The 26,190-nt window shown below is 42.8% G+C and overlaps 1 protein-coding gene across 9 annotated transcripts in view; it reads left to right on the top strand.

Moving 5' to 3' along the window:
• Nucleotides 1–26,190, top strand: part of ESRRG (estrogen related receptor gamma) — a 370,366-nt gene that overhangs the window by 76,771 nt on the left and 267,405 nt on the right. The gene's annotated exons all lie outside the window — the stretch shown is intronic.

Genomic DNA, 26,190 nt, shown 5'->3' with positions numbered 1-26,190 from the left:
TCTTGCTGGCTAATTTGAACTGTAGTTTTCTTTACAATTAAAAAACCACCCCCATATATTCAGATTTGTGACTGTGATTAATGTATGGAAAATAAGATGATATAAAATGACCAAAGCAAGAGAAAAGGACTGGTACCTGTATGTATGGCAACTGTGTCACAGCTCTCTTACTTATTCATCTGAATGATGGATAAATGGCAAAACTCCCATTGATTTCAGGGGGAGCAGAAGTTAACTCAAAATGAGCAGCTTTCCTGCACGTCTAATATTCTGAGGACTCAGGTGCTAATTTGCAAAGAAAGATCAACACAGATGGGAAAAGTTATGGCGTGTGGAAGAATAGCTGGTTGAAATGCAGATCCACACAGTGAGGGCCTAATCTGCTTGATGCCACATACTGACTTCAATAAAAGTCAGGGGCCTTGCAGGAATCCAGGCTAAATGCTAGTAAAAAATCTAGACAGAGGCTAGAGAAAACCCCTCACTGGTGTGAAATTGTGTGCATGTACAACCTTTCACATACAGTTTGTACATATGTTTTCCTTAGAATAAAATGTTAATAAAAGGAAAATGGCATGTGGGAAGACAAAGCATCCAAGGCAACCCATCTGCACTCTTGTCATATGATAGACTTGGACAAACCTAAAGCTGCCCATACAACTGCTCAAGAAGTATGCCAAGGGAGCAGATGCTACCTCTGCAAGGATATTTTCCAAAGTTTGGCATTCAGGATCTTGTGCTTACTATCCAGAGAGGAAAAGGTGAGGAGGAGAAGTGGAATGATGTTGCCTTGGCACCTCCTGGTGTCAGCTTTCTCATTCACTTGAGTTAGGTCTTTGCAGTCCTTTCTTTCTTCTTCTGCCGAAGTAAGGCATCTGAGGTGGAAGTTAAAAAGGAATGCTGCTATGTATGAAAGCAGAACACTGTGAAACTTGATACTACCCTTAAAATATTTATTCAAAGGCAAATTCATGAATGTATTTAGATTTATCATGCGTAATCATGTTTGGGTTAGTGAAAGACCCACAGAGATCCTGGATTAGAAGCCTTTGAGGATTTTGCGAACTCAAGTGGCTGGAATAGATTGTTACAGTTTTTAGAGAGCAGCCTGAAAGCAATGCCTTTGGAGAAGAGCAGGTCCTAGAGCACCTTGTTCCCTCAGAAGGCTGGGGCATCCCCACAGGGCACTGCATGGGTGTTGAGTGAGCCAGCGTCGGTGCAGTTGGTTCCGTGAATGTCTGAGGAGCAAGGAACTGCTTTTGTGTAGACGCTTGCTCACCAGCAAGACCAGGCCATTCACAGTGAGCCACTGCAGCCTGTGCTAAAGCTGCTGTGGAAGACGCTGTGGGAAATGGGGAGAAGCAGGGGCTGCTGTGGTACCACTGCTAGCACCCAGCGGGATAAGCTGGGCTTAGTGCCCGGCCCTGTGGTCAGCGCCACCCCCTGCTAATTGTAGATATTTTCCTTTAAAAAAAATCCTCTATAGAAGTGCTTAAATATTTCTCATTGTTTTCCTTCTTTCTCATTATTAATTGTAAAAGGGTAACATGACAGCCAGCAATCCTGTATTCAAGCTCTCAGCCTCTTTGGTGCATTGCTTGCAGCAGAATACCAACTGCATCTTGGGCTGCATCCAGGGCAGCGTGGCTGGCAGGGCAAGGGTGAAGATTTTGCCCCTCTTGTAGTGCTGCATCCACCATCCAGTCCTCAGCATAGGAAAGACATGGACCTGCTGAAGTGAGTCCAGAGAAGAGCTGCAAAAATGATCAGGGATCTGGAGCACCTCTCCTGTGAGGACAAGATGAGAGAGTTGTGGTTGTCCAGCCTGGAGAAGAGGAAACTCCAGGGAGATCTTACAGCACATTTCAGTACTACAGGGGGCCTTTAAGAAAGATAGACAAATTTTTTAGCAGGGTGTGGTATGATAGGACAAGGAGTAATGGCTTAAAACTAAAAGTCGGCCCATTTAGATGAGATACAAGGAATAAGGTTTTTGCAATGTGGGTGGTAAAACACTGGAACGAGTTGCCCAGAGAGATGGTAGATGCCCCATCCCTGAAAATATTCAAGGTCAGATGGGATGGGGCTGTGAGCAACTTGATCCGGTTGAAGATGTCCCTGCTCATTGCGGAGGGGTTGGACTCAGTGACTTCTAAATGTCCCTTCCAACCCAAACTAATTTATGAGTCTATAATTCACGAACCACATTGTGGTGACATGAGACCATATGTGTGAAAAGGTGCCTCTCTGAGTGTATCTGAGGAAACACAAATATATCTGGCCAGAAATGGTCCCTGCTTCCAAAGGTTTATGGTTTCAGGCTCATGCTGATAAACAATGTTCCAGTGATTTCTTTGACTTGAGAAAATACTCCTTGAGGCCATGTTACAGTTCTTATCAAACTTACTTGGCTTTTGGACTAAGCACAGTTTTAAATCACACCCTACCAGCAGAGGAACTAGTAAGTGATGACCTTTGTTTTGTTTTGGGGTTGGAGCAAGGGGAGAAGGAGCCAGCCTAAAACCTGATTCCCAAGGCTCATCCCTGCCGAACCGTGACTGCCCTGCATTCTCCCTGTGCTGAGGGGAGTGCCAGAACCTTGGCTCCAGCTCCTCAAGGGAAAGAAGGGCAAGCAAGGGTGCCTCAGCTGAGACCCCCAGCTGCTGGCGACCACCCCAGGCCTCGGGGAAGGAGCCCCAGCTCCGGGAGGAGGCTGAGCCTCTCCGCCCCGCTGCGATCACGCGCAAGAGAGCTCCGTGTTTTCGTAAAGCGGCATTTGCCCTTTCCAGCTGCTGGACGCCACAAAAGGTCACCCAAAATGATCTAAATGCATCGTTTCCCTGGTGTGAAGGATGAAGCAGGGAGCCTTTGATTGAAGGCAGTGCTTTTTTTCGTTTTTTTGTCCCGCAAGTGTTCCCTTTGCTCTGTTACAGTTCCTGCAGTCGAGTGCTGTCGCTCGGGTTGGAATCAGCCTCCCCTCGCTTTCTGTCCGTGCCGCAGCCTCTGGCATGGCCAGATTCCTGCTCGCAGCCCAGGAGGGGCTCTCTCAGGTGTGAACTCTGAGTCTGGCCAGGTGCAGACCCAGGGACCGAGACCTTGTCTGCACACGTCCCTGGAGCGTTGCAGAAACCCCAACCAACATGTGCCAAGGAGGACGTTTTGTGCTGGTTTTGGCAGGGTGTGTTCGACTGGGGGTTAGTAATGTCCTGAGCAGAAAACCACTGGAACCAAATCTCATTTGCTAGGATTGAAATACAGCAACCAAGGCAGATCATCCTGTCTCATTGTTTTTATGTGTCCCTGAGTCTAAAGTCATTTTTAAAATGTGAGTGATGCAATTTCTTGCATCTTTCATTTAATATGCTGCTTGGTAAACAGTGTTTTAGATTAGTATATTTGTAATTTAAATGAAGACAATACATCAAGTCAAGTCAGAAAAGAAGGAAGAAGTTTAAGGAATGATTGATGCCTCTTTCAGTGTTATGCCCTCTTGAAAAAGAAAAAAAGAAAGCGTAAGGAAAGGGGAGAGGTGAGGATCTATTGAGGATCTATTGGGGTAAGGGAGAACGACAGAAACTGTTGTTCATGGGCAGAAATACACTATTTTTAAAAGCACAGTCGGCTCTGATAGCTGAATCTGTTTTCTTCAAGCGCACTAATAAATTCTGCCTAATTCATTTTTTATTCTCTCTTGGGGTCTGCTTGCAGATTTGCCTCAACAAAGGAAGCATCATGTTACTTCTTTTAAATAATTGATGGCTCTTGGTCCAAGCCAGCTTGAAGGAAATTCAAAAATAGGTACTGATTGAGTAAATACCCTGCCTCCCCCTCTGCTCCCCCCGCCCCCATCCCTTATTTATTTTTGCAGCCTGGGTGACTGGCAGTTGCCGATGATGTCATTTGGGTACACCCAGCACTTAGCAGCTCTGATTTCATTTATGTATTTATTTATATTTAAGAAAAGGAAAAGCTGTTAATTGTAAACTGTCTGATGGAGCTAAGAGCTCTTAATAAATCATCAGCAACCTTGTGCCATGACAACCACGGATGGACCTTAACAATTTGAGGTTGGAATCAGTACCAAGAGAGGCACTGGGGAGACTTGTGTGTATCCCACTCCTCTTCGCTAGGGATGTCCTCTTCTCAGGGCACCCCTGGGGCAGTGTTACCCACAGAGCTGGTTGTGTGCAGGTTTTGGCATGCCATCTCTGAGAGTAGTGTTGTTTCCATGGAATAAGTCGTTTTCATGGACAGCATGGATTTGTCAAAGCTCTGTGATGTCATCTATAAAGATACACCCTTTATAATTTACCTTTTAAATTATTCAAAAATCACTGTGGGCCAAATTAACAATGAGAAAACTCAGCAATAGTTTTCTTCTTTTTTTGTCTTGGCTTTGAGAGGCAAGATGTTCTTACACCAAATATTGCTGCAGTAAAAATATTTTTGGTGTAAAATACTGCATATGACAAAACGGTGGCAGAGTTTACATTGAGTGAGTTTTGCATTCATACTCTGGTTTGCAATCCATGGCTTCATGCCTCCCCAGTTTTCATAGCAGTGAGTTAAAAGACTGAATAAAAGGTGGCTTCTGTGTGAAATTGTTATCCCTCTTAGGTTTTCTTTGTGAGGTATGCCCATGTTTCATGATGTTAATTATGCAATGTTGAATAAGTGATGTTCAACTATAAAAGGGACTGATAGAAAAAAAATAGGGAACTTTAATTCTTTTTTTCCAAGCAGGCAAGTCCTCCTGCAGGTCACATCTTGGTACAATATTTTAGTGCATGAAACCAGTGCTCACCTAGTAAGTAACATAAGGTCTTCGTGACCTTGCCGCCTTACGTGGGCACGCATGCCGTTCAGCTAGACTACTCTAGTGTCCAGTACCTTGGAGAAATTGCCAAGTATTTCCTCTGATGCCATGCTTGTCACCCACGCTGGCCCGGCGTTCCTCGCTGCCCGCTAACGGCGCTCCGGCCGCCGAGCAGTTTGAGCGCCCACAGCCATGGTGGGATCAGGCAGGGCCTTCCCAGCTGGAAGAGCAGAGCACCATCAGGGCCATGTCCACATGAGTAGGTGCAGATGGACCAGAGCGGACTGGACGTGGCTTGGCTCTGGTCTGGAAGCCGTGGTGCTGCTTAGTGCAATGCTGTCATCAGGCAAATACCCTTGTTGTTTCTTATTAGTAGTGTTAGATCTGGAAGCTCCAGTATGAAGATTGGTCTGTCAGGAATGTGCCATGTATTTTGCATATTTATTGTTCTCCCTCCTGTAAAGTGAGTAAAGTAAGCACTGTAAAGTAAGCATGGCAGATAATCTGATTTACAGAGAAAGCTTTCTTTGAGAAACGGAGTGATGGAGACAGGTCTGTGTATTTCTCCTCTTCCCCTCCAGAAATGAACCTCTAGGGTGTGTATTTAGGGAAACCACAGCATATGAGGGGCAGCATGGAACTGGGAAATCAGTGTTTCTGCAGCATTACAATCGAGGCAGAAAGAAGGCAATGCAAGAATGAAACCTGAAACAATAGTATCCAAAAATGCCTTCCAGAGTGAGGCATACAATTGCATATTTGGATATCTACAAAGAGCCCTGTGCTCTGAGGAGTTCCTCTGACCAGTGTGGTGCACAGCAAGGTGTAGGATCTTTTTCAAGTGCTCGTGAGTGCTGACACATTTTTATCCAAGTGCCTGCAGTACTTGGAAACTTCTGTGTGGTGCAGCAGGATTTAGGGATGTTCCAATTGTCTCTTTATCTGCCAAAAGAACAGGTAAAGAATTACTTTGGTGATGGGAAAAGCTTAAAACTAGCACTAGTTCCCTTTGGGTGTTAATACAGTCTTCAGCCATAGAGGGAAATCTAAGCCTTGCTGATGGCACAGCATACCAAGGTATATCTAATAGTGTGTGCTTGACTTTGTTGCCTGGGAGCTTTTATTTAATGCAATGCCCAAGAAAATTGACCTCATGTTTTGGTTTTTTTTTCTTTTGGATTTGGATCCTGACTCACATCCTCTACATGTGTAAAGCTGGCAATTTACTGATTTATCAATGCAAAAAACACTTAGTTGGAAAAAAGAGGAAAAACTTGTGATAAAAACATTGTGCTTTGAAATATCAGCTGCATCAGAGGATATGAGTGGGTTATTGGTGTAATAGGGACCCTTCTATCTGTGAACATAATGCCATATAAAAAATACCATGAGCCAATTTAGTAGCCAGTTTCTGATAGCTGAACTCTCCAGTTCTAAATGCTACTGCAAGCATTCTATTTAGGAAGAGAAGCTAAAAGCCTCTCAAGGGTACATTGAAAATGCTGATCCTGAATGTATAAATGGACACATTTTAATCCTTAAGTTATTAATTATTTCTCATGATTAATTGTAATTATTTTATTACTACTGCAGACCCTTGGGTCAAATTGCACACTGAAGTTGGTAAGAAATTTGCTGAAGAATCTCTTGATTTGGTATGTTATCATTTTTATATTGGCCATTGGACATTATCAGCTGCATTAAAGAGACCAACAGCTATCATGCCATCAAATTACAGGATATATTTGGGTTGCAGGCATAACTCTATTTCTTTCAGTGTCATCAGATATAACTGTGAATTTAATGCACAAAGGGAAGGGGAAATAATCCCTTCACCCACAAAGACATAAATTAAATGTTACCCCACGCTAAAAAATGTAACCTTAAATGAACCTTATGTTAAGGAAAATTCAGTGCATGCATGCAGTGTATATGCTCTGTGCTCGGGGATGGCAAGTACTTTCAGATTAGTCTGAATTATTGAGGATCTTCTAGTGAGAAAGCTGGGTACACACCCCTCCCTCTGGCCAGCTCTACTTCCCAATGCCTCTCTCCCCTCAAGTCACCAGAAGAATCTTTTTCTTCTGAACATACAGCTTGTAATATACATAAAAGCAGAGTTTGCTTTGATCCTGACAGCAAAACGTTTATTTTTAAACTGGAACTGGGCTGTTGTCCAGCAATGCTCTTTCCTTTGCATCATGCCCTGCGTTTCAGCTCTGCAGCCTGCCTGGGTGCAGCTGGACCTGCTGCAAGAGGGACCCGGCGTGATGGGTCCTGCTGAGCTCCCTCCCTCCCTCTCCCCCCATTCCTCCTTCTCCTCTCGTTTTGAAATTCAAATTGAATGCAATTTTCAGCTCATTTGAGCCAGAATATACTCTTGCTGAGCTTCAGTGGCTCTTAAATTCAAACTCGAAGGAGAAAACAGATATCATCTGTCACCGAGGGTGGAAAGGGTGTCCTCCCCACATTTTATTCATGGGAGACAGGGCTTCACTGACTAATTCCAGTCTTTCTGACTAATCACTCGCTGGCAAACTAATCAGCTAATCGATGTGACTGGTTTCTTGTAGTTTGGTCTCTTTTTGCAGGTTTTTTTATTATTATTTCTCCAGCCTATTTAGTATTTATATTTAAAGTCCTAGAAGTGCCCTAGCTGAAATGCCTGTGTCCACATTGCACCGTGTCTGTTTCTGGTCTCGTTGTTGCCATCACGGATTATTCCCTTTAAAGAACTACAGATGAAAATGCCCCAAATTGGACAAGTGGCAAAGAAGAGGGGAGGGATGAGAGATTTTCAAAAGAAACTTAAAAAATAGGAGCAAAGTGAGAAAAAGGCTTAAATCATTAGGTGCTGTTATGTCAGCAGGTTTAGGACCAGGTATATGTCCAGGGTACATACCACAGCTACTTATTCTATAAAATCTGTTTCATATTAACACATGTGACAATATCTTGGTAGGAGTGAGAAGTAAAGTAGAGAAGAAATACAACTCACTATTTTTTTCCTTACTGCTTTATTTTTTTCCTAGTAATCTTTTTTGAAATAGAAAAAGACTCTTGAAAAGAGGTCCAGCTCCTGCTTTTATTGTACTCCTTTACAAACTTCTCTTTCATTTGGTGAAAATAGCATAGGTTTGGAGACTGGCAACTACCTTCAAAAGGAAATGTTGCGAGAAACAGCAATTTGGTAGGTGTAAGGGCGAAACTAAAGTACAATTTCTGCTAGTAGAGAAAATAGGTTGCTTAATCTAACAGCATGATAGCATTTTAATGCTGCTCTGAGCAACATCAGCTTCAGCTTGCCACTGGCAAAAATCCACAACCTGAATTTTTGTTGTAACAAAATCTACATGCCATAAAGGACGTCATAAATAGATGGGACATCTGCAAATGGTGAGAACATATTAAAGTCAGACTGGAAAGAATATCAAACACCATGCTGGTCCCTTAATTGTTTTATATGTTCTAAAGCCTTGGTATATTACTAAACCTGGCTTAAGCTAGGAAATTGCTGTTCTGGAGCTTTCTTGGTGCCTGTTCCTTGTTCCTCATGCTGGGCAAGGGTTGGCGTACAGTCAGGGCCCAACCCTGCAAAGTTTTGTGCTTGGTGTGCTAACATCACCCAAACTGAAATGAAACTCTGGGGCAATATGCAGTTATCCCTTTGGCTACCTTATGTACTTCAGTTTAGTGTGTGGTAATCCCTAAAAAATAAAAAAACCCCCTTTTTGCTCTGGGCTGAGCCAAAGCAGAGATTGTGCCTGTGCAGTCGGCTGGCTGGTTCATGGCAGATGCCTTGCACAGAAGCCAGTGTGCTGTTATGGCAGAACTTGGGTATTTCATATTGGAGAGGCGCTGGCAAAAAGCAGGGCTGAGGAAAGAGGGCACTCTTGGCATGTGATCAGAGAAGCCCAAGCACACCTTTGGGTCTGGGCCCCTTCCCAACACAGGCAGTGTCGAGAGACCTGGATCTGGTTGGCAGCGGAGTGAGCTTAGAGAGGTGACAGGCACACAGCTGCCAGGGTAGCAGCAATTGCTTTCCACTGGTCTTTGTGGTCATAAATGTTAGCCCTGATGCATTTACAGTTACTGAAGCAGGGATTTTGGAATCTTTTTATAATTAGGCAATTAAGTTCAGGTTAAGCCCTGTTTCAGGCACCTCAGTGCCTCTCTGAATCTTCCCCTTTGTCTCCAGCGGCTCTGTTAGACATTGACACTGACCTGCAAAGCTGGTACTACAAGTCCTTATAAAGAAATCTGATATTCCTATGGAAGTTATGATGATGTATGTAAATCAGCTGCCATATGCACACTGTCACCTCTTCAGCTGAAAAAGAAGGGCAAATCATTTCGTTGGTAGCTGCTGAAACCGTCAGCTGCACTGTCATTAATACTCTCCCCTCTTTCCTGGAAACTCAATATGTCAGCTACCTGATGTACCCTTCCTCTTCCAAGAATACATCTCTCCATTCCTTCAAATTCTTCTTGAGCTGGGACCTCCCATCTGCCAGTTTATTGTTCTTCTGGCCCATTAGTTTTTCCTCCCATTCTTTTTCCATAGCCACATGCGTTTTTTATAGAATTTTATCGTGTGCTAATAACCAGAGTATCTGAGCTCTATCCATGAGTGTATAAAGTCGTGTGTCCAACTGCTGTGATGCCTTTTTGTTTTACCTCTCCTCTTTCTTTGGGGAAAACAGTGTGGGGTCAGGCATTAGGTTTTGAATTTTTGTATTGCAGTTAAATACACCTACACTATCATGACTCCCATCACCTTCTGCCTTTAAGGCATCCCCTGAACCATCCTGTTTGGGCTTTGGTGCTGCATCTGTTCCTCTGGGAGCTGCCCAGGTTTCTTTTGCTGCTCTCTGAGAAGAAAGTGTCCATGTGGTGTCAATTTGCTGAAGCAGGTGTTCCCAGACCCTCTCCCTAGATGCCATTGCTGAACTCCCTTGTTCTACACTCCCTGCTCTGTCTTGCTGCTTAACCCTGATGGTCCCGGAGATCTTGCATGATCCATCCTCTTATCTATAATTGGTCTTTCAGGGGCCACGTGGCAGCTGAAGCATTTGCACACAAACTTCATGTTGGGATTTGTATAATAGAAAGTATTTTGCATTGCAGAAATACAAGAGCCATGGTAGTCCAGCTGATAAAACAAGTGCCTGCCTCCTTGCCTGGGTGGCTCTCCTGGATCTCACCCCTCCCCAGCCTACCTTCCAGCCCACAGCCATCTCTCTTGGTTTGTTCTTGGGCCATATGAAGCTTTCCATTCCAGAAAGAAGCAAAACTCTGACCATTGTCAGAGTTTTGGCATCATTGGCATCAATGGGATTTTTGTCTAAGTCTCTACAACTCACCTTTTTGTTGTAGCAGATATTCCCAGATATTCCCATACAACTGCTTAAAAGTCACAGTTGCACCTGTAAATTTTCCACATGACTAAGCTCTTGTGAACCTCAGGAATCCTATTAGAGATTTCCACATAAGAAATGACTGGATTGCAAGTCACAAAACTAAAATTGTTGTCCCATCCTGTAAAAAAGCCGTTGGTGTGTCTGTGTGGGTAATGCCTATATAGGTGTGTATCTACAGAAAGAGTTGGGTTTAATGATATTTCCTCAAAAGGAGATTACTTGCTGCTTTTCAGAGGTCATTGAGTGACCTGTAAGTTCTGCTTGATTAAAACATGCTCAGTGGAGATCACAGTTTCAGATTAATAAAGGAATGCTAGCCAAACCGGGCGTGTTTGAGCTGTTGAACCAATAATCAGGTTTTTGCATTTTAATTTTGTATCTTATCCTTTGTATCTTTAATTTTGTATTTTTAGAATATGTATATTAATCCTTCTGTTTCTTTATCATTCTCTATACCTTAAAAAAAATTCTTTCTTTATAGTGCTTTAAGAAATTTAGTAGTGTAGGATCAGAACTCTTCTCTTCGAAATTATCTTTAAAACTGCTATTGACTTTTAACAGAATTAGTGGTCATGTTAGGGAGCCTGAGAAAGCGGTCTCACAGCTCACCCAACGTCTGATTCCTAAATAACAAACCTCGTCAAGTCAACTATTTCCGAGTCACGTTTTGTTCCATCCTGGCACAAGCCAGACTGGGACAACAAATTGTATCACCAAAGAGGCATGACATGAGCCGTGCGTGTATTTTCAGCAGCCTTTGTATTGCCATGGCAACAATAGTTTTAATTATGGAGAGCCAAAACAGTAAGTTGTATATCAGATGGGGTTCAGTTTTCCCTGTGGACAGAACTCTGATTAGCCACTGGAGAAAAGCTTTGTATCTTGGTTTTCCTTCTAGTCTGCATTTTATTCTCCGCTTCAGCAGCCGGCTTGTTGTGTTCAGCGTGTGAACTTGGAGAGGCTGCAGCCAGCTGGAGGACAGTGGCACTGAGGGAGATGAAGTGACCCTCCTGTCTCAGGGGCAGCCTGGCACCGTGCTGGTTTGGGTGTTTAGGAATGGCTCTCTTACTAAAGGACTGCTCTCGGCTTCCCTCTAAACCACTGAGGATCTGCGGATTTGGAAAGGACTGGTGTGAAGTGATGTCTAATAATCGGCCTTGACAATGTTCAAGATTATGCTCAGGGGGACAAACAAGGACTCCACTTCAGCAGTACACATGAAAATTTGCAAAGCAGATTCACATCTACATCCAGCTGTGGGAAATAAATACGTCTGCGTGGTAGGATGCAGTGGAGGTCAGGAGTGGCTTTTTTCAGTGGCAAGGGTGTTGTTTAAGTCACTTCTCCAAAGGGGGGTGTAAGGGTACTGACCAAAAGTGTGTATGTCACTCAGTAAATTCATCACAAGAGAGGAGAAACTTCATTGATGTAAATCAGTGTGGTTTATATATATACATATATGTCTATATATGTATATATATACACATATATATATATGTGTGTATATATATACATATATATATATGTTTTATATATGAAAATCTGTCTATCTATCTATCTATCTATCTATCTATCTATCTATCTATCTATTATGGGGCCTTGTAACGCACTGATTTCCTATTTTGTTTGAATGCTGGCCCATGGTGTTTATGGTAATGCTTCTTCTGGATTTGTGAACTTCCTGGCACCATTTGAAGAGCAGTGAGGTTGGAGAAGAAATGGATCTATTCTGATCCTCTACGATTCTGAGTGTATGTCTTCACGATCATGGGTCTGAGGCACTGTCATCAGGAGATCATGGCCAGAGACATGATATCACAAGGAATGAGAATAGCTAGATCACTTTGTTAACTAGAAATTCAGGTATTCAAATGTGGTTCCAGGATGCAGGGGGCTCAGCAAGCATGTAGGCTAATATTTCGACTTGCTGAACCTGTAATCTCACTTCTTACAGTGTTACAACAGCTTTTTTTTACAACACATAACCCTGAGCAAGTAATTAACTGATTATTTTATTGTTGATTCACTTGTACTTCTTGAAATGTAAGAAGTCCTGCCTCTAAGATTCTAATTTTGGAATTTGAGATCATAAATTAAGTCCTCTTATGAAAGAAAATAAGAAGTTTGCTGTTGTTTTTAATAAGATTTTACGGTAAGTATGGCAACGGCAAGTCTGTCAGTCCCAGCTTTTACTGCACGTGTGTAGCTCTGTGCTTTGGGACCCTTGAAATATCTGGTTTTAGGACATCAGCAGGGGGCTAATGAAAAGGCTTTGTTGATTTTAACGAATTGCAAGCCACTGTAGCCAAAATAAATATAATCTGCTTTTTGGATTAGTTGTCACACATGATTTTACCTACTAACAGTGATTAAAGAACCCTGGTGGACCAGAAGCATAGCTACTCTCTGGTGACTCTTGCTAAAATAGCAATAAACAGAAGTAAATAAAGTGTTAGGGCATTAGTTATCTTTAATAAACACTGACACTGCATATAATGTTTGGGAGGAGGCTTCAAAAACCTCCATTGAGTACAGACAGCAGTGTCACTCTTTCTAGCACAGAAAGCATTGATCAGTTTAGATGTCTGGAAATTATGGAATGGCCAAGCCGTGTTCTTGTACCACTGGGCTGCTGCTGCTGTCCCTCCTTGAGGTGCCAACCCGACTGCACACCTCATGGAGGCCTTCATCACTCAGCCATTTTCATCCAGCAGCAGACACCAGAACCAAAGCTGAAAATATCCCAAACTAGAGGTATTATGACAGGAAGATGAAGGGAGTGTTAATTCCTTGTGTAATTCTGCAGCCCCCGAACTGCTGTAATTCCATCCAGTTAATGAACAGAGGGCTGGTGCTGGTCTCTCTTACCTTCATCTGTGCAAGCTGATGAACAGAATTACTTGCCCCTGCTGACATCTTTTATCCCTGATATTTTCCCAGTAATCAAGGGTGGGTGTGTTTCCTGATCCCTTTCACATTTGTTGTGAGAGGCAACAATTACACTTGTACTATTCCTTTGGACTCATTGTTGCTTTTAATCAGTGGAGAGAAGAAACAAAACAAACGAAAACATGTTCCTTCTTCCAAGAGGGAATTATTGCTGCAGTACTGAATGTTGGGAATGATTTTAGGTTCTTTTGTAGGGGGGGGTAACACCTTCCTGAGAGTGGCAGACAATTGAGAAATTTCCCAAAAGCAACAAAGAAATTTAGGGCTTTGGAAATTAAAAAAAAAAAAAAAGTCAAGGGATAGAAAAACATTAGAAATATTAGTTTAAGGAAAAGCCTACCAAAATAATGAGAGGGTGTGAGCTTTCTAATGAGTCTTCACAACTTGTATTCATCTGTTCCTAATTGTACACCCCTGGAAGGCACATGGCACTGTTCTACGAGGATTTTATCTTTTATATGACAGCTACAAAACTTCAAACTCTTCAAGTAAACATCCTCAGGCTTTTTAAGAATTGTAGAACTCCTTTTTGATGTATGGAGTTAGATTCTTGTGTGGTGTTTTCGGTGAAGTCATCCAGCAGTTACAACCCACTTCTGGCTTCATAGTCTACGGAAAAAATGCTTTGATACCGTGCTCGGGAAGGAGTGCGACCCAGCAAGGACCCATCCTTCTCTTGGCTGGCAGTCATTAGGAGTTTGGAGACTTGCCCTATGGTGTAATTCAAGTCTTGACTGCATCTCTTATTGGTTAAAAATAGGAGCCAACTCCAGCTCATCAGTTTTTGCTAAGAAACTATTGATTGTGATTAGCAAGCTTAAAAATAATTACCTTGTGTGTTCATTGCTATCTTTGGACATACTCTCATATTCCTACTGTTATAGAAAGTATTGAGCAGCACAATAGGACGATTTGATGACTAAGGTGTTACACTGAGTGGGCGGCAGAAGGGTATTGAGCACGTCTTAATTGTTCCATCTCCTGGGCACGGAACAAACACACAACACCTACACAGGGGAGAAAACCCACTGGCCTTGCTGGAAAATACAAAGTGAGCTATGCCTTGTGCCCTTGTTCCCATGGGGGAAGGTGTATCCAGTCTTTCCCACTTGCAGTCATCACTTTCACCATGACTTTGGCAGATGCCACAAGCCCACCCAGCAGCGCAGGGGTAAAACAGTGGTTTGCCTAGCACCTGGGGAAGGAGGGGATGAGTTTCACCTGGGTTGTAACACCTACTTTAAAAGCCTGGTGGTGCTGATTCATACCTGGCTGCAGTTGACCCTGAGTGACTGACTCAGGTAATGATAACTGAAAGCCTGTCTGCCTCTGGAAGGTGTTCTGTAGCAGGGACAGTTTCAGCAAGCAGATGAATTTTAGTTACTTAGAGCCCTGTGTACTCAAGTGAACCAGCATCCACTTCAGTCTGCTCAGGCCTGGGCCACCTGCTGAGAGTGTGAGAAGAGCTCCCTATACCTGTCAGACTCCTAATGCAGGTCAGTAGCCACTTCAGGGGGCCACCTTCTCCAGGCTTTAACTCTTGAACAGCCCTGGAATAGCTGATTTCTTGCTGTGTTGTTCCTCTCTGCTGAGAGAGCCAGGGAAGAATAGCTTCTCTTATTTGAGTTTGGTGTCAGAAGTTGGGCAGTCAGACTGCTGCATCTGCGTGTATACATATATGTATGTGTATTTTTTATGCCTGTGGGATTGCTTTACCCTGTTCTTTACATTTCATATCCCCTATGAATGTGTCAGGAATTTCAAATCCATACCAGTCTGTGATGCCCAGTCTGAGTTTGCGTTTTCAATTTCTATTTCTCCTGAAGGTTTGCTCTTGTATTGTTTGGTGTGTCCCAGGGTTGCCCTTAGCAGGCACCTTGCAGGTGCGTGGCAGATAATGTGGGTTAGAATGTCAATTATGGGGTGTTTTGCAACCAGGGCTGCTTGCTGCAGGGCTGTGCCTATGAAACATGGTCTCATTGCACAACTAGCTAGTGATGTGTGGGGCAGGGTGCAAGCTCTTCAGGCCAGCTGCAAGTCACGTGAAACTGAGCATGTTTGCATGTCCAGGAGAGGGATTTATTCCAGCTTTTTGTGTGTTAGTGACAGCTTTTGAAATTCAGAGCTAGAATTTGCCCACGGGGAGGGAGGAAAAATCACTTGGTGAAGTATTTCCTGGTGCAATGGTCTTCAGGTCAGCACAGGTGGGAGAGGTGAGTGCTGGGTCACACCAGAGTGACTTCTTCATGTGGATTTTGTGATTTATGTTGCTTCAAGAATGTAAAAAGAATGAATCACAAGGCTTTGGTACAGTAGCAAGGGAAACCGTGGGCATGTTTGCTCTGGTGTGTGTCAGAGGAGGAGATGCAGATGGACTGCAGCTGCAGCTCTGGGAAAGCAGGGCTGGAGCAGGAGCAGGAGCAGGCTGGAGCCCTGAGGGCTGGCTGAGGAGCTGGGAACCTGATGGGGAAGGTGCAGCTCTTTTCCTCTTGCTGCTCGACAAGGGATGTCACGACAGCCCCGAGGAAGGTCTGGGCTGCATGGACACAGAGCAGGTGATGGTTTGGGGAAAAAACTTCACTGACAGGAGTTTCTGACAGCAGCTTTATGCACTCAAGGTATTGTTATATGCTTTTTAAGACTTTCTAAGTGACTCTAAATCTGTGTACTGCAGTAATTTCTCTATAAATATCTGTGTAAACTCTCAATGGACTCGTACACGAAAGCTATGTATTCCAAACAATTTGCTTCAAAAATATTTGGCCTAACTGAGAAAAATATTGTTGGAAGAGCTATTTCTTTCCCCTGCTGTGTTTAAAGGGGCTTAGACTTGAGTCCTTAGATTCAGCATCCTTTATTAACATGATTCCAGGAGTCTCAAGGATTTATATAAGAGCTTGAAACATTTAAAATGTTTGTCACATTTGAAACCAAATGCTACAACTTTAAAATTTGATCTATTGGGCTGTACCAGAGCTAGAAGTGAAGGTTGTATTGCTTTTCTGTGGTTTGAGTACCTTCTCCTTCACCCAGGAGACTGCAACGTATTTTTTTCATGTCTGGCTGTCTCAGATACTTACGTGGCTGCAGCTACTGCAGTTTCTGAGTGTTTCACAACACTTTGGGGAGAATATTATTACCTTACACATATCCCTGGCTCATGAATACTGAGTGCCACAGATGAGCTTTGACAAGGTGTTTGGTACCTTTTTTTGGAAAGAAGGGCATGGTTTTAGAGCAAGTTTACCAACATATAATGAGCAACTGCAGATTTTGCACATCAGCAGGGAATGCTGGGCTGAAGTCCATCAGGTCTGGGCCTTGGAGAAGCTGAGCTAGTCACGAGTCCCCCATTTACTTATTTGCCATGTGAATATAACTGTTACACAGCCTATTGGCTATACAAGCAACTTGTGATCTTACACCGTTATATTTAACACTTTTCTTGTCAGAAGCAGTGAGAAACAGGGAGAAATACTTCTGCTTGTATGTAAGCTGATGGCTTCGAGTCAACTACAGCTGCTAGCCTGGCAATAATTTGAATTGTTGCAAACACATGGAAAGAGTAAAATAGAAGATACAGGGAAAAGAAAATAATCATCACCAGGGATGTTTCTTTAGAATAATTTTATTAAAGGTTCATGTTTGAAGTGATGTAATCTTTTTCATTCTCTGTATTTAATTGTCCTTCTGAAGCTTGGCATAGCTATTCTGATGTGCAGCAAAAATATTACATCAAAGGTGAACGTTTGAATCCTGGCTGAAAAATAAAACAGAGCAGGGGGGAGAACCCCCAAATGACTAAGAGTTCTTGAAAGTAAAATATAAAAGAAAATAATAATTTATCTCCCCTGACAAATAGTTCAAAAAGTATCCAACAGTTTGGATCTGGTATGTCACATTGCATACAAATGAAGAAACTGTCACCATCAGTTTCCTTTGAAACCTTTTGATCTTATCTTCTGTAGTAAAGGGCATGTGACTTGATCAGGGCTTCTCTTCTCTGATACATAGTCAGAGTCCTGATCTACTGAAATATCTGTGACAGATTTCTCCACTCAGTTGATATTTCTTTTTTTCCCTTTCCCTTCAGTCTTTGTCTGGGGTGGATATGATTTACCCTTCCCTCTCCATCCAGGAAAGCATGTTTCCTAATTTGGCAATATCCAGTTAATCCTGTATATTATGTCTTAGTCAGAAGTAGTCTTACACCTTTCTCTCCGCTTGCCAGGCTGGCATGTTTTTCTGGTAAGAACAGGAAGGTGGAATTATGATCTTTTGTAAAGGCACATTAGACACTCGGTTCTTCTGGAAAGTCGTGGGATATGTGTTCTGGCAATTAAAAAAGGATTGGTTTACTGCAGAATACTTTTGAATGGAGGATTTGAATACGCATAGTCAGTAGTGTCAGGGGACAGCAGTGAAAGGAAAAGCTTTCTAAAGACCTCTAAAACTTAACAAGCACAGTTTTTGTGAGGTATTTGTATTTTTAATGCAAGCTGTAATAGCTAATGTGCTTTTCTTGATAAATGTTTTGGTCCAGAGCTAATGAAGTCAAGGAAAACCTTTCCGAAGGACTAAACTTTGCTACTGTGGCAATTGATGGCAAAGATATTTTTGACTTCTCTGTGGTGAGACTGCTCTGTGAGGGAGAGTTGAAGTAAGAACTAAGCCCCAGGAGGTCTCACTGGGCTCCTCTTTGCAGGGTAAAGGCCAGTACAAAACATCCTTGGGTCCATGTGTTATCACTGCTGGGCCTTGCTGCCCAGTTCCTGCTGTAGGACACCCTTCTTGGTGGTGGTGGTCACAGGGTGGTTTCTGCCCAGGCTGGGACCCAGGAACAAGTCTGCAAAATTTGTGAGGTTTGCAGCAGAGACAGAAAGTTTGGGTGTTTTTCTGTTTTCTGTCCCCCCCCTCCCCCCATGGAAAGTGAGCAGTGATTGAGATGTCCAAGAATTCTTTCTACCCAAACTTGCTAATTAGAAAAAATGCTGGAGTTGCTGAGTTGAAAGCAGTGTTTAAATGGGTGAAGGTTACTGGGCAGTGTTTGCACAGGAGGTCAGGCTGGGTGATCTGGCTAAGCCTGCAGCCAGCTCCACCCTGGAGCATGAGGTGCAGCCTTGCAAATGGGGAGTTCTCAAAGAGAAACCCAAATATTTCCAAGCTCATAGGAGCATCCGTGGGCTGCCTGCTGGCTGGAGCAGGCTCTGCTCCATTTGGTTTCCTGCTTGGCTTCTTTTGTCAGCGTGTCCCTGTCAGGAGTGAGGAGCTGAGAGAGACTGGAAGCAAGGCTGCAGCATGCCAGCTCGTCTGGGAGGTGCAGCTGGGTAAAGTGCAGCAGCAAATCCTTTGCAATGGTGCTGCTGAGAGCTGTTTCAGAGAGCGATTTTGCTCTCCGGTGGTTTTAACGCCGCACACAGATGTGTTTGCATGGTGAGTGTAGTGTCCCTCTGCCTGCTGAGGTGGCTTGTGTCACTGTCCCCCAGAGTTGGGAAAAGGTGGCTGTTGGGCTGCTTGTACAGAAAGATACCTTTTGGAGTGTTTGTGTAAAAATCTGGGAGAACCAAAATATGTGGGACTGGTCCAGCAGCATGTTCTCTTTTTGCTGAAGTCCTCAGATCTTAGTTCCTGGTGTAACAGAGTAGGAGAGCATGTCAGGACATCTTGCTGGGCCCCAAATATGTGCTTAGGAGGGTTTGCTTCTGGGCTAGCAAGGAAAGCTAGCAAAGCTAACTTGACTTTTTCATCTGAAGAATTTGGCTCTTTTCATGTCTGGGCTTTTTCCTCTTCTCTTGTCTGTCGTGTGATGAGTAAGAGCTGGCACTCAGAAGTGGTGCCTGAAGAGCAATGGGTTTGGTTGCTGAGTGGAGCTGAAGGTCCTAACAGTTGGGATCTTGGAATGCAAATAGCATCCAAAAATGGTTTTGCCTTTTATCCATTAACACAAACACAGGTCGGATGTTTTAACTATCAGCATGGGTGAAAAATCAGTCTTCCTGATGCTCCACAGGACTACCAGTTCAGTACATTCTGGATGCTGCAGCTCTGGATTGTGAAAGGCCAGGGACAGAAGCACCAGGAAGTTGCTTCGCCCTGCAGATTTTTGCAGCCTCTCCAGCATCCCTTATCTGGGATGGGCAGCCCCTCATTGGCCAGCTGCCAAGCAAGGAGGCCTGCTGGTGGTGCTGAGGGCTAGAAGGAAACCTCAGATGTGGCTGGAGATAAACAGGCTGCCACTGAGACCCTCGCTGATCAGAGAAGGATGGTGGGGACCTGACAGACTCCCTGTTTCCCCATCAAGGAGTGAGGATGTGGGGGAATATGGTGCTTGGCACTCAGCGCCAGGGCTTAAGAGATCCAGAAAACCACCCATTTGCTTTCAAGGCTTATTCTGCAATCAGCATAATTTCTCAGGAGGAGAGAATTTTACTGTGGAACAGAAGGTTGGGGAATGGAGTGTTTGTAAAGGGAAAAGTCATTCTGTTTATGGGCTGGGAGTCAAAGACCTTTTTGGATGTGATCACCTCTATCTGTCTACTCTGCATACAGGAGGCAAGTTGTTAGACAGTTTAAAACGTTGGATATTTTATAATAATACTAATAACAATTTAAATATTTTCCCAGCTGTTGGAGGACGCAATTTTTCTTTGATAGGCCATTATGTATGCAAGACCAATTGGTAAACTGCAAAGTAGTGTTCTGTAATTATTCTCCCCTGTAGCTTTAATGAGGAGATCTGTGTGCAGTTTGATGGGAGAATATACTCTGCCGACAGCTACATCGAAAATCAAGACAGGTGTAATCTGCTTACTGTAGTCTGTGAATCCTCACCATGTGGCTATGTTATCTCTAGTGCATGTTTATAGAAAGATGCTTGTAAAAGGATTTAATTTAATGGAATAATGGTAACTGACACTATGAAAATGAAGGGGCTCAAATAATATGGTGAGCAGAGTGGTATAAACACTAAAGTAGATGATTAAAGAATTGGTGTGCTACGTCATTTAGTTATGTGAAATGAAATGCAAATCAAGCCGTGGTATGGACTAGAAGAAAGCATTCTCTGTTACTAACCTAGTCTTAGAACAGACTTTGGGGCGCATGTGGCAATATCTGGTCAGTTGTGCAGATGTGCATGGCTGTCACTAAAGCTCTGCACAGGCTCATTTCCAGTACCTGAGTCTGAAGAGCAGGATATCTTTTAGAAGGCAGATACTCTGCTGAGCTGTAGCCAAGAGCTGTGGCTTTCTCTCAGGTGGAAGAGTAGCTGTGTGATGAAAGGACAAGTTCAAGCTTTGTTTAGGAATCTACTCTGTGGTGGGGAAGCTTAGAGACTCTCACATGTGATGGGTCTCTGTTTCCTTACCTGCACAGTAATGATAACAATAAACTATTACTGGAAAAGCAGGCCAAATAACTTACTATTTTGAAGCCCATTGCAAACAAAAAAAACCAAAAAGGAACATCTTGCTTGCAGCAGTTGCACAGGATGGTTAATTTGGAAAGATAAAATTACTTAGGCAGAACTGTGAATCTAGCTCTTCTTTTCAGAGGCTGAAAGCAGTGATACCCGGTCACTCTCTGTGGGTGTGATTTATTAGTTATCAGTCACTCTTAATCACTGGATACTGACATATATCTAACACACTGGAGAGTTTAATATCGGAAAGAATACTTACCATGATTTTTCTCAGCAGTCCCTTTTTAAGTGCTGGGGGAGATAATGTAGTGCCAGCACTTGGGTATTGTGTTTCAGATCCTGTGTGACTGTCCTTGAACATGGAGGATGAGTGCACAGAGGGTGGCAAAAAGTTGTTAGCAAGAGCTGTGCTGAGTGTGGCCATCCTCCTCACTGAATTGCTTGAAAGCCTTTGGCTTGTAGAATTCACACATGTCATGACACATAGGGCGTGGTTTTTTGTTTAATCTTTTTTGTGGTAAGACAAATGAATCTGATGTGTTATTCCAGGGACAGTCAAAGTGTATGATTGGACATACTGTGCTACTGCATCAAGCAGAATGTGTTTAAAAAAATACTGAGTAGCTCTTCTGCTGGAGAAGGATGGGGATTGGATGGAGTTGGGCATTGCTGTTAATTATTCTTATTATGCTGATCTTGCTCAGATTTTTGAGTCTGGTGATTGCACTGATAAAGGAGCAGCCTTGATTTCTGCACATATGTTACATTTACTTGTAAAACTGGGCTCACAGATTGCTCTGAAGCTTTTACTGTTCCTGCAGAACATTTTGGTAGTTCCAGCAGTTTGATCACAAATGCAGCATCTCTCTCCTAATGCTGTGCAGGTTGATAAAACAGTTGCCGAGCTGGAGTCCCTAAAGAAATTATTAATTATCTGGTTAATGTGCATCAGGCTGTGGGAGTGTGAGATTAATCACCAGTGCTGGGATGAGTTGCTGAAGTGGATTTTGGTTTTTCGTCTCCTGTCACTCGGTAATGGCTTTTCCTTCCTTCACCATCAGGTGAGCAGGTGCAGAGGTGCTGTATTTTCATTTTCCTGTAGTCGGGAACAGCCGGTGACCAGGAAATGCCTCTTTCTCAGTCCTGCTGCATGAGCAGTTTACAGCATGGAGCTCTACCTGCCTCGGATGTTCCAGCTGCAGGAGATGCTCCTACAGCACAGGACTGACCTGAGCCTCTACAGATAAACACATTCAAGCACATGTGCCTGGGGAGGAATGCCAGGGAGGAGCGTTGGGCTGAGCTGGGTCTGGCTCTCCCCAGGTCTCAAAGGGGTTGACTTATATTTGGAAGTGGAATTGCAACTTGACTCCTATTTTGAGTGTATTTATATTACCTGGAATTTTTCAGTAAATGAACATTCAGCATGTCTCCTTTGTTTAGTGTAAAAAAGAAAAATGTGCTCATTTATTGCAAAGATACAGAAGAAGGTGGTTGTAACTCAGTCTTTAGTCATTCCATCCTTAAAGCCAATGGGTTGCCTTAATATTCAGATACAGAAGAAGGAGTTGGAGTCCTTTCCAGTGCACCAGGGCACTGAGGTGCCACACTGCAAGCTCTTGTCCTGCCCTGTTAACCATCAGCAGCTGCCTCAGAATGCAGTGAGGCCCTAATGTTCTTCCAAAGCTCCCTACTGTTTTACACACGCTTGTACCACACACTGTACTGGTGGGTGAAAAAAAAAAAAAAAGGAAATAATTTGTCTTTGTCTTTTAAATCTGGCAGTGGTGTTGCCATGTTAGTCTTGTACACAAAGACATTAACAGCTCTGCCCCAAGGCCTTTAGTTTTAGTGACTGCTTATGAAGAGAGAATGGAAGGTGAGATGGAAGGAGCTGCACACCTAAAGCAGAGTTGGTCTAGACTATGAAGGGTCTCTAGTTAAGAAGAGAAGAAGCTGTAGACAGCACTGCAACACTCCTTCTGCCAATATGTGCTGAGGAGCAGAAGTGGAGTTGGAACCTCCCTCTATTTATTATGTCTAGGCATTTGGATTTCTTTATCACTTCCAACTGCGAGTATTGTTTCTCCTTGAGGAAGTCCTGTGAATAACCACAGCCAATGAAACTGAGTTCCACAGCACTTGAGATTGCAGACCTCTTTTTAACCTTCTACTTAACTACATTGTAACAAGTGTTTGGTTTTGTTGTTTTTTTTTTTTTTTTTTGTTGGTTGGGTTTGTTTTTAGGTTTTGTGTGTGAATGTGTAGGTATTGGCCCTAATCAGCTTATGGGGTTTGATTCTTCTTGGCTAAACCAGTGGTGGCTTTTGTCCCTGGTGAAGTGAAAATTTTTTTCTTTTGCCACTTCAAGCAGGCAGAGATGCACTTGTGTTTGTGATTGCATTGCACTCAAAACCCATTCTTATTGTACTCTCTCAAATCCCTCCTTAGCTAGAGATGTTACCTTGGGAGGGGAAGAGATAGGTGTGCAGTTTTCAGAGAATTTGCTTTTTATAATAGCTATGTGCTCTGCTCTGAAATCCCTGAACAGCCCATGATGGCATAAACATCCATTTGTTTGACAAGCTATGGTATAACTTCACATTAAATGTAGATGACCCATTTGTGTTCGAAACCCCCTAACCAGCAAGTCAGCATGGCAGCAGTGGGGCTTTAAATGTTAAGCAGTCTTCAGGGCTTCAGGCTGAGTATTTGCACTGGAGTTGTTTGGGTTTCTGCTCCTTGCAGAGCTTCCTGAGCTTGTTGTGAAAACTAAAATCAAGTTTACTTTGTTAAGCTCAGCAGTTCCCAGAACTGAAGAGATAACAGGGGGAAAATAAGACCTTTAGGAGACAAGAAGTAAATTTCTGTCTGTATGGGGATGCAGGTCACTGTCTTGGTATGACTTTTTGATTATGATGTGCCCATTTATTTAGGCATGGTTGTGTGCCCATGCATGCAGGAGTACTTGCCCATAGTGATGTGCAAATGCAATGCAAAAGGAATGTAAAACTTTGATACATTTCCCATCATAAAGACAGTAACTCGCCAGCCTCTTCTGTAGCTCTGGGTCTCTGGTGCTTAGAAATAAGTGAAATAGCAGATTTTCAGATGAGTAAATTGTGCAAATTCATGCCTAATTTACACGTATGATCACCTTGACTGCTTGTACAAATCGGGTAATTGTGCATGCAAATAGCTAATTAACAAAATTAGCTGATCTGCTGATGCAGTCTCGGGATCTGTAAGTGTGTACTAGCCATGCAGCTATCATATACCTACAAACCAGTTGTATGAAGAAAATCTAAGCCCTCATAATTTAGCAGCTGTGAGGAGTTGCTTAGTTTTTAGTATCACCAGTTTTGGGGTGGGAGTATCTGATGGGGATCACAACAGTTATTGCAGTTGGGATCTAAAATCACTGAGGTTAGTAGAAAAATTTCACTTCAAAGTAGAAAGTCAAGTGTTGCTGCTAAAACACATTCTCAGTGCTGCAGCACATGGCAGACTAGCTCGTCTGATGACATGAAATGCTCTTCCCCTATAAGTTGTTCTATAGTTTGGCCCTTTGGCTTCATAAAAATACCTGTGAACAAAGCTTGCTAAATGCCTACTAATTACTGTTTCTAAATACATAAAGTATTAAGCATTTTAAAGTTGCCTGCCTCCTTCCACCTTGGTAGAAAAGAATTTACTCAAAAAAGGTTTAAAGGGCAAGTCTCCTGGCTTTGTTTATTTGTCTCTTCCTTAGCATATTTGTCTGCTAGGCAAAAATACCCAGGCAAGTTTAAACATGCAAATTGTTCGAGTTTCGCAACTGCCTCTGTGGACACCAAATATGAGTGCAGGGAATTCAGAAGTGTTTCTCCCATCTCTGTTTCTGTTACTTTTATAGCTGTTATGAGGTGGACAGACAGCCTTAGTCATAGTAATTATTTATAATTTCAAACCAAACATAATGTGAACTTGAAGTCAGTTCCCACAAATAGTTTAACATCAAGATTTGAGGCTTCACATTAAGTGTGCACAAAAGTAACAGCAAAATCTTCTGAAGGCAGCTATTTCTTGAGCTAGCTCTTTAAAAATGTCTCCTAGTTATAAAATAGAAAAATAAAAACCAGTGTATTATCTTTGTGACCTATGTAGGACCTCATTTGCTCTCTGAATTTCCTTTCTTAGGAGTGTGGTTTTGTTTCAGAACAAAGATGAAATATGCCATTAGCACACAATGGATCAGGATTCAAATCCTAACAAAAGCTTTGTGTCCAAGACCACAGCACTGTATCTTTCATAGTTCTCTCACAGATGTTTGTGGTCTGTAGCATTTTTCTTAGTGGGGGACTTCAAAAGGAGCACCTTGTTATGTTCTCAAGAGTAACACTCATTTCCTTAAAACCTGCTCTGTGAAGGGAATTAAATGTGGCTGGAATATGACTTCAGAAAAACTGCTATGAAATATTTTATTGTCCTCTAGGTGGGCTCAAGACAAAGAGCCAAGGGACTTCAGAGTAACACCCAGTGTGCAAAAAACCAGCCTGTTTCTGGTAGAGCCACATCCATCTAGTGGTAGTTGGGTGCAGAGTCAGGAGAGAAGAGTGCCAGCCCTGGTGTGGTCACCAAGTCTCCTCTGAGGGTCAGTCTGCTTCTAAGCATGTACAGAAGAAACTCTCAAACACATAAAGTCTACTTCAAAGATTTTTTTTTTTGAAAAGCAAAGTAGTTGAGACTTCCATGTTTTTTTGTCTGCAAACCACAGTGAAGGAGTTTGAAACCCATAGTTGATAGCCTCCTTTATCAAGCTGTGTACTGGTGGGAATTAACACACACCCCCTTTCAAAAAAAAAAAGCCAAAGCAAAGCCAGAAAACACTAAATCCCAAGCAAATATAACTACCATCCCACCCCAAGAAAAATACCAAAATCCAGAGAAAAAACTTCCAAACCAACCAAGCAAATGAAGTTAAGATTTGAATTGTAGTTAGCATTCTGATACCTGAGAGCACATGCAGCCCACAGCTTGCTCTTATCAGCTTGTGTGTCCCAGCCCTGGGAGCAGGAGACAAGGCCTTGCTAGAGTGTGCTTGGGCTCCTTCCCCCCTTCCTGTGCGTGCTTTGCAACTTAAAGATGCAAAATTCCTTGAGTGCCAAATGGTGATTAGTGAGGAGCTGAGGCCTATCTTCTGCGGAGGGGAGCTGGGGAGGATGACTTTATTCCTAGTGGTGTCAAGTCTTTCACCTTGCTGCCCTTTAAAGGAACACTGGCAACTGTTCCTTTAATTTTATTTACAAATTTGTTTCAACAAAAGCAACAGGTTTTTTGACATTTTAAACTTATTATTTCTCAATTAATCCTAAAATGTAAAAAAAATAGCTGGCTGTAAGAATCTTTTCCATCATCTATCAGCCAAATTTTCCTATTGACTGTACCGGTGACCTGGAATTGAAAACTAACGGGAAATTAGAAGAAAGCAACAATAACAATAAGCAGTCTGGTTTTATATGCCAAGCATAATGAGACTAAGGGAGAAACAGAACTGAAATAAACTGAAAATAAGACAAGAAAAGCTATGTAGGCCTTCATGTTGG

The sequence above is a fragment of the Fringilla coelebs genome, assembly GCF_963513975.1.
Source record: "Fringilla coelebs genome assembly, chromosome: 3".
In the NCBI taxonomy this organism is placed as follows: domain Eukaryota; kingdom Metazoa; phylum Chordata; class Aves; order Passeriformes; family Fringillidae; genus Fringilla; species Fringilla coelebs.
Note: the sequence above shows the minus strand (reverse complement) of the source record. Positions and strands in the feature narration are given on the sequence as shown.